This window comes from Bactrocera latifrons, unplaced genomic scaffold, assembly GCF_001853355.1.
Source record: "Bactrocera latifrons isolate USDA-ARS-PBARC rearing strain unplaced genomic scaffold, ASM185335v1 scaffold_1788, whole genome shotgun sequence".
Taxonomy (NCBI): domain Eukaryota; kingdom Metazoa; phylum Arthropoda; class Insecta; order Diptera; family Tephritidae; genus Bactrocera; species Bactrocera latifrons.
This window is the reverse complement of record NW_017535283.1, coordinates 1-8,719: the sequence shown is the minus strand read 5'-3', so window position 1 is coordinate 8,719 and position 8,719 is coordinate 1. Positions and strand designations below refer to the sequence as shown.

The 8,719-nt window shown below is 35.7% G+C and overlaps 2 non-coding genes across 2 annotated transcripts; both read right to left on the bottom strand.

The window, feature by feature from the left end:
• Positions 1-5,536: 5,536 nt before the first annotated feature.
• Trnag-gcc lies at positions 5,537-5,607 on the bottom strand. The gene has a single exon. It is a non-coding gene; the product is annotated as a tRNA-Gly (tRNA).
• A 2,329-nt stretch (positions 5,608-7,936) lies between these two features.
• On the bottom strand, positions 7,937-8,007 carry Trnag-gcc. The gene has a single exon. It is a non-coding gene; the product is annotated as a tRNA-Gly (tRNA).
• Positions 8,008-8,719: the final 712 nt, after the last annotated feature.

The following is an 8,719-nucleotide window of genomic DNA, read 5'->3' as shown; positions in this document are numbered from 1 at the left end:
CAATTGCGACCTGCCTCATGGGCGTAATATGGTCATAATATCTCAAAGTAGCCATAAATGGCACACATACGCAAGAAAGAAGCGTCCACAAGTAATCTACCGCAACGTTCTGGTGGAACCATATTTAGTTTGAGTTATGTTAGAGGTATGCTTTATACTTAAATGTAGTAAATAATGATAAAAATTCTCTGTTCGTTAGAGTTATTTATCTTACAACAACTGCAATTACGGTATTTCCTTAATAAGTTTGATTGGACAAAGTTGTGATTTGTTAGGCATTAGATGCCTACGTCATATAAGGAATATCTAGTAGAAGAATTTCATGTAACGGCAACATAAAAGGCATAGAGCACAAAATTCTTAAAAACATAAGTATTCATTTAACCCCGGTAAAGATGATTATATAAGCTCTTCAAACGACTACAGACTTTCGAATGCCCTTAAAAGTGGTCGTCATACCAAGAATAGACACAAGATGCTCCTGAGGTGAAGAAAAACATTTGATATGTACGAGTATACTTTGATACGAGAAATCGCAATATAATTTCAAGAATTTTTTTTAATATGTCTTATAAGCAACAATCCGGGCGTGTTTATGTTACGTAACCACGGTAAAAGGTATTTTCGGTATCCGTGGGATTTTCCGAGTACTTACCAAGCAAATAAGACCACAACGAGAGTTGGTTTCGAGTACTCAAAAATATAATATTTCCAAACTTGGTGACAAGAGAAATGTGGAATGAAACAAATGAACCATACATTAACCTCTTTTTTTGCACTGTAGTTGTTGTGTAAATTACAATGACTATGAGTTGGAAACCTCGGAGACTCGATAAACTTTTTCTTCTTTTTTTTGTTGTTGGCGTAGATAGTCATATTTCTTTTCCACTGTTTGCCGCCAATTGGAGATCCCAAGTGTAGCCAGATCCTTCTCCACCTCGTCGTCTTTCAAACGCAGTGAAGATCTTCCTCTGCTTCAACCGGTGGGTACTGTGTCGAATACTCTCATAGCTGGAGTATTGCCATCAATTCGGACTACATGACCTAGCCAGTGTAGCCGCTGTCTCTTAATTCGCTGAACTATATCAATGCCGTCCCATAGTATATCTCGTACAGCTCATCGTTCCATCCACTGCAGCATTCGCCGTTGTCAATTCGCAAAGGACTATAAATCTTCCGCAGAACCTTTCTCTTTAAAACTCCTAACACCTCTTAAAGCAAATATCCGCGTGAAATTTCATTTTGTTTGACTGATATTTCAGAAGGTCATGAGATCCGGAAGATCCTGGCCGTAATCTATCCTATAATAGTGGTTTATTAATAAGTCATTTCATATCTAAAAAGCTATAAATTTTAATTTGAAAATAATTAATATTATTTTAATTTGTTTTTCTCTCTCTTTATAGGTAAGTCGACAGTTTAAATACTTACATTACTAACGGAATAAGAGTTTGAAAATCACCAGCAACGATTTGGGTATACTATACATACTTATTTATATGAAATATTTATTATACAGTTATTATATTTTTATGCTTCAGAAGTAGTATTTCTTGGTATTAGTGAACAAAAATATTTTGTTTTGTTGCTTAGATAGTATTTTTGGCTTATGAGTATCTTTGAATCTTGGTTTTCGTTGAGGTTCAAATACTACTATGTTTATATTTTTGAATTTTGTGTTTTATTTTTCTATACAGACAGCAGGCTTTTGAAAATGATAAGAAAAGGTAAAATCATAGTAGATTTAAACCCACCGCAAATGAAAGATAATTTTTGAGGTTATATGAAAAATTCTGTAGGTAAAAGTTATAGACCTTTTGATTACCTACAACATTGCCATATAACTTTTTTCTACAGGACTCCTAGACTTGCTGAAAATTTAAATAAATCATTTTAAGAGTTAAAAATTCAATCGCGCCACTCCTCTTACTTTTCCCGACCGCAGATTCCCTTAATATTTGTTATTTCATCTTTTGCTTGATGAGTGACTTCTAGAGTTTCTTTGTTCGTCGAGAAGTAATGTCCTCTACTTCTCAATTATCTACTTAGTCCGAAGTAGCAATCTATTTTTCATTCAAGAATTCACTACCAGATCCATTTGTTTCGCTTCCTTATCTAGTCTGGAGAAAGCAGAACTAACGCCGCAGTTGTTGGAGCCAATGATAGCAATATCATCGGCATACGCCAGCAGCTGTACACTCTTATAGAAGAAGTACCTTCTCTATTCAGATCTTTCGTCCGAACATATTCTACAAAGAAGCTGATGCATGCTTGTTATCAGTTCTTCGTCGCCGTATTGAAGAGCTCGGCCAGCAATCCATCGGGCCCCGCCTCTTGGGGCGGGCTTTGATGCGGATTGTAGCTAGACGTTTATCCCCCGGGTTGAATGCCAGTGCTTGCCAATGGAGTCTCTCTCTCGCACAACGCATTTACGCTCCTTCATATGGCCAGTGTAGTAAATGCTACAAAGACGTAATCTTTTCAGTCCTTGTCTCGTCCATCGGGAAGGATGTTTTGCCTTCTAACTTTAGGCGCCTTCAATCGGATGTTTTTTTTTGGCTACCCAGGGGATATTTGGTCTATGACCGTAAATCGTGAGCTGCTTGAGCCATATGTAAAAGAATCGTTTCTGTCCACTCCCAAATGAATTGCGCTCAGAAAACATTTCTCTTTTGCGTGAACTTCAACACATGACTCCATCCTCCCATAAAATGTTTTACTCAAAATTTTTTAATTGTACTAAAAAAGTAAAATTACTTAGTGAATAAACCATTATTTAGCAAAATATGGATTAAGAATTGAGTGAAGCTGATTTTTTATCTCAGAATTGAAATTTTCGTCTTTTGGTGTTAATAATAACCCCTTGAAACCATGTTAAGACTAGGTCTGTCTTTGGCCTTTAAGTACATTATTCAATCGAAAAGGAAGTGAAAAAAAATGGATTTCTAAACTCTGAAACATATGCTTAAAAATCTATGAAAGGTCGGAAATCCATTTCCTTACACCTAGAGTAAACTCTCAAAAATAGGCCTTTTTGATAGCATACTGTTAATGTTTTTCTCGATTATTAATATTTTTCGCATTATTTTAGAGAATCTGTAAATACATGAAATCCTCTGCTTACGAAAATCCATGTATGGCTTCTCCATATGGTTCCCATCGTTTGTGTTGTTGTAAACAACTTTTCTAATAACAACCGTTTGTTTATGTCATTTAGTTATACCAACAATTCATTAATTTTTGAAATCAATACCCATTCATTATATTTCCAATGCTAGCATATATGGTCTTTAGCATTCTACTCATTTGCATTTTAATACATAATTTTTCGCACTTCAAGAGTTATGTATGTTATTTACCGTTTAGCGTAAACTGGTGAATTATAATTTATTGCCAATAACTCAGTAGTAACCAATATAGAAAAAATTACAATTGACTAGTATTTATACAACGATTATTTAAGCGTTAAATGCAAGCTTATTGCCATATTTACATACTTACAAATGCAGTGCTGAGAAAAATATGAGCAGTATGGCGAAAATGATGGAGAAATGAAAGCAATCGTTAATTTCTCAATGAGTTTCTAGATGTGCCACACATCACAACCTTTCGTCCTTAGATATATGTATATACTATATATAAGAGAAGAGTTTTATTTAAAATCAATTTATTTCAAATTAATAGTCGAGAAGAGTCAATTTGACAATTTGATCGCGACATTTTTTTTTTCTAAAAGTTGTAATGAAAAAAATCCTTTGCCCAAGTCTTTATGAATTGTATCTTAAGACCTGTGTAAATTTCATGAAGATCGGTTAAAAAGTTCTCGAGAAATCTTACCAACCGACTTCAAAAACACAGTTTCTAGAAAAATGCGATTAAAGACGACGCACTTAGTCTAGCAAATCTCGAGCACACAAGTTCTCAAGGCTGTATCTCCGAAACTATTACTCGGATCAACTTGAAACTTTAGGACACTATTCCAGAGGTGTTGTAGAATTTAATGAGATAATAAATTCAATTTTTTGGAGCATGTACCCATGTAACTCCCTAAGCCTGCACTTATTTAGATTTCTCCTAGAACAAGACTCTCTTCATATAACGTCACACCCTATGTTCAATACATTTCTCCTTCTTCACAGATAGGGCATTCCGTCGAAATATTCTAAGTTGAAGGGCTTCAGGGTGGGGTCCATAACAAAATTCTTTTTCTCTCTCTTTCTTCTGTAAAAAACATAATTTTGTCGATATATAGTATATAAGGTTTTGGAATATTTATTTATTTTCTCTTCGATAATGTCTTTATCTCCACTGCTTTCCTTATCCCTCAAAAACATTCCGAAATATTCAAGGTCTTATACAGAATTCTTTACATCATTTTATTTCCAATAAAGTCTGACTCTCTCTCAAGAGTGCCTTCCTTTCCTATTTTGTTGGAATATTCCAGGTTTTTAACGTTATGGCAAAGTCGCTGACAGAGTACCTTAACTGGGCATCGGTCGTCGAACATTGCTTGTGTTCTTTTGTGCATTGTTTGCTGCACGGAAGTTGGGGTACATATCTTGGCTGCAACAAGATAGTGGTCAGAGTCAATGTTAGGACCTCGAAGCGTACGCACGTCTAAACCACTGGAGACGTGTCTTCAGTCTATCTGAGTAGAGTACCTTAACATTGGAGAATATTCGCTGACATTACCTCGCTTCACATATACATACGATGAGAACTATAAGAAAGTACTAAGTAGTATATCATAGAATCTTTGTCCGGAAATTTGAGAATGGAATTCTCTTCTGTAAGACGCCTCCTTGGAAAAATAAATTCTGCTCGCCACTGTAGCCACAGAGAATCTGTAGATGTTTGTTTTTTATTTCCCCCATTCAGTTGCCTTGCCTTGCCATTTTGGCATTTAAGCGCGTGCTTTCTAACCACTGCACGTAATGCACAATGTTGCAGTGGAGCGCTATATTAACTGCGTCATTAACATGTTCAACCACCATCACCAACCAACAGCAACAGCCGGTGCATACTTCCATTGTAACCACAATTGCTCAAGTTGGTGCAGCCACTGAACTGAGCGCGTACTTTTGCCAAGCTGTTAGTTGCTTGATTTCTATTTAAAGCAAACTTACGAAGTTACTTAGTTAGCTTGGTCTACTTGTTGTTTTTGGAACTAGACGAAGTGCTAACTAGCGCGCCACCGAGACATGTCAGTCCACTTGGCAAAGTGGTTTTAGCTGTTTTCTGTGCACATTGTGGTTGGAATATAAACTGACAATGATTTACGGACATAATCAATGTTAATTTGATCAATTTTCATTGATGGTCGTACATGACATTTTTGTTGTCATTTAACGATGTACAGGAAAACATAAAAATTAAATAATTAACGATTGCAAAGTGTATTAGATTACTTGCCTCAGGGCTGACTTTTAATTAATTTTGCATATATTTACCACTTTTTATAACATATTAATGGGAAAAGAGATAAAAAATTAGTTATTAAGCAATTTAATTAAATGAGGTAAAAAAGAAGTTGTGTTGCATCGGCCGGGAATCGAACCCGGGCCGCCCGCGTGGCAGGCGAGCATTCTACCACTGAACCACCGATGCTTGTTATTTACCGTTACTTCGTAGCTGTTAACAGAAGAGAGTAAGAGATGGTGAGTTGAGATGCAGGCATATTAATGCCAGTGACAACGGCTTCGGCAGCAGAACTAAAAATAGATTTCCATTAATTTTTTTTAATTAGACTTTCTATGAACGCATCAGCTCGTTTGCATACCGAGCAGTTTGTTGTTGCCTAAAATTGTTGGCGTTGATAGATACGTAGTTTACCTTTCTATTTCGGTATTCGAGAGCAATAAACAAATTTAAATCATCCAAAATATCTTTATTGTGTTTCAAAATATTCATAACCAGAGGTTGCGACATGTCCAGTTTTCCAAAAGACCAGCAATCATTTGCTCGTAAGTGCTTCGTGCGCTAACAAGTTTTGTTGGATTCGCCTAATCTTAAAATACCCACACAGCCGACTGCTGTTTACTTTCGGGCTCATACGCATAAATCCACAATTCATCACCAGTAACGTGATCCTCCGTGCTCCGACACGAGCCACACACATGCAATATTGAATCTATACTGGTTCCACTAATGCCTATAGTTGTCTCTATTCACGATAGGTCACATAATGATCTTGCAATATCAGTTTGCGCACGGTTTCAATAGTTCCGGAACAACAACTGATTTTCGGCGACCTTTCCGAAAAATTTTTCTTGCAGTGATCTACGACCTCGATTGAATTCACCATACCATCGATAAACATTGATCCTTGGTAGAGCTACATCGTCAAAAATTAAATTAAGTTAATCTATGCACTAGTCCACGTCGAGAGTTCATTCCATTTTTTAATCGCAAAAAAATATTTTAAGTTACTGTAAACAACACCATACCACTGTCATATTTCAAAATATTCTAAGCATGCAAACCATCAAAAATGTCAAGCTTTACGATAAAATAATGAATTTCCAGATTGCTACACTAGTGCTGTCAAATCCCGAAATGTAAAAGACAACCTAAGTAAATTATTTTTATATAGGACATATTTTATTTATAAGCAAAATATATGCGTCTCTACTTTGACACCATTCTCATAGAAATCCCCGTCCCTATTGACAAAAACTGAGACAATCGATTTCCACACACTTATCTTGAGACGCATTCGCATAGACAGGAACAGTTAGTAATCACCTGGTGACAGGTCCGGACTATAATGTAGATGCTTGAGTACTAACCAAGCTCTCAGAGCTTCTAACGAGTCACTATCGATGTGCGTGGTCTTTGCTTCTTTTGGGGGACAATGAACTCAGTTTTAAGAGTTTAGACGTAGGGAATACGCTCATTCTTGATAATTCTACCAAACATAGAGCTAAACCTTCTTGATTGTCAATCTTCGCTTGTCCAACATTTGTGTCGACTCTCTACCAGGACTATTTTCGCTTGACGTTGCAATAAGTTTTAAACTTTTGGTCAGCAGTAAACATTTGCTTGTAAAGAAATAGGTCCATGAGGTTTTTTCTAAGTTAACCCGTGTTCCACCCTTATTTATTTGGTTTCACATTCTTTTTTGTGTAATATTTAGCTTCTGGGTAATCGATTGTTAAATTATGATTCTTTTGAACTCCTTTCCAACGAACTCGACATTTCGGATTCTACCGGTGTCTTTGCACATCTTTCTCGCTGAAAGAATTCATTATTGGCTCATAAGTAATATTCATTAGACTTTTGTCTCGATCGGAAATCTTTGAAGTTCTTTATATATTATATTTACATAAGTATATTTGTATGTAGTACATAGCTACATTTTCACCAATCGTTCATTAAAATGGATTTGAATATGCTTATTTGGGTATATCTCTTCTTTAGTGCAAAGTATGAATTATATGAAGCAAAATTATAATTTCAAAAGAACTTCGAATCGCGTTAAGATCATAAAAAGCGTCTTAAAATCTTTATTACCTTGACATTTCCTATAACATAAATAAAGAAATTAAAGTCAAATGTTTGCTGTTGTTGTTGTTATGGCTGCGCAATAAGCGGATTTCAGGTCTGCCGAATCAAATAAAAATGTTGGGGCGGATTTCGTTAAACGGCATTTTAATTCAACATTTTATTACCATATTTTAATTTTTCCTGTTATTTTTGTGTGGCGATGCTGGAAGAAGGGTTTTGCATAAATACGCAGTTAATAATTAAATTTGATGCTTTTTGCTTTGTAATTTCTTTCTTGATTTTGTTGGCATTTACACATTTTTCGCATAAATTGGAATTATCTAATTTTTTTTTTCGTAATAAATGACTTACAGAAAAAGTTTTATATTGTGGCAAGTTTTAAATTGTTGTTGAGTTTAAATGTGTTTTTATTTCTTAAAAAAATTATGATTGCATCGGCCGGGAATCGAACCCGGGCCGCCCGCGTGGCAGGCGAGCATTCTACCACTGAACCACCGATGCTTCTATAAAAAACTTAACGGTAAACTTCCGGGATTTGAAGTAATTTTGTTTTCTAAAGGCTTAAGTTACTGTAATATCGATATTATTAACGGTAAACCCAAAATTAAACTTATGTATTACGACTTTATAGCTGTGGCTTTCAGTCTTACTGTCTGCGTCTTCTTAGGCAAATATCCTTATATACGTATAATTTAGTTTTGATATAGTTTTGAGTCCTGAAATCTACAAATTAAGGAAGCCCTATAATGAGCTGAAAGTTTCCACAATTGTTTGGTACCGACCGAACTGGTAGAAGATGATCCCTCTAAGGTAGTAGTAGTACTGCTCTTTAGCTCAGCCACCTGCAGAGAAATTAGTATCAACTCCGATAGTGCTGCGGCAATACTAGCCTAGGACATACTCACCTTACACTGTAGATTAGATAGGGAATGACTTGGCTCGTTAACAATGACATTAATTTATTCTTGAAAACTGCTAGGGATGAAAGACAGCGGAAACGTAGGTATTTGTGAAGGTAATGCGCTGGCAAGAAAGATCACATCACTTCATTATAAATTTAAAGCGAGCCGGTCAGGACTCCCCAGAAATTTTTCGTTTTGAGTAATTTTTTTTAAATTATTTTTATTGTCAGACCCAACTAAACCGAATAAACTTTTAAGGTTTCAGTTAACATCCTTAGTGTAGAAAACCTTCATCATTTAGCTCGCTTTGG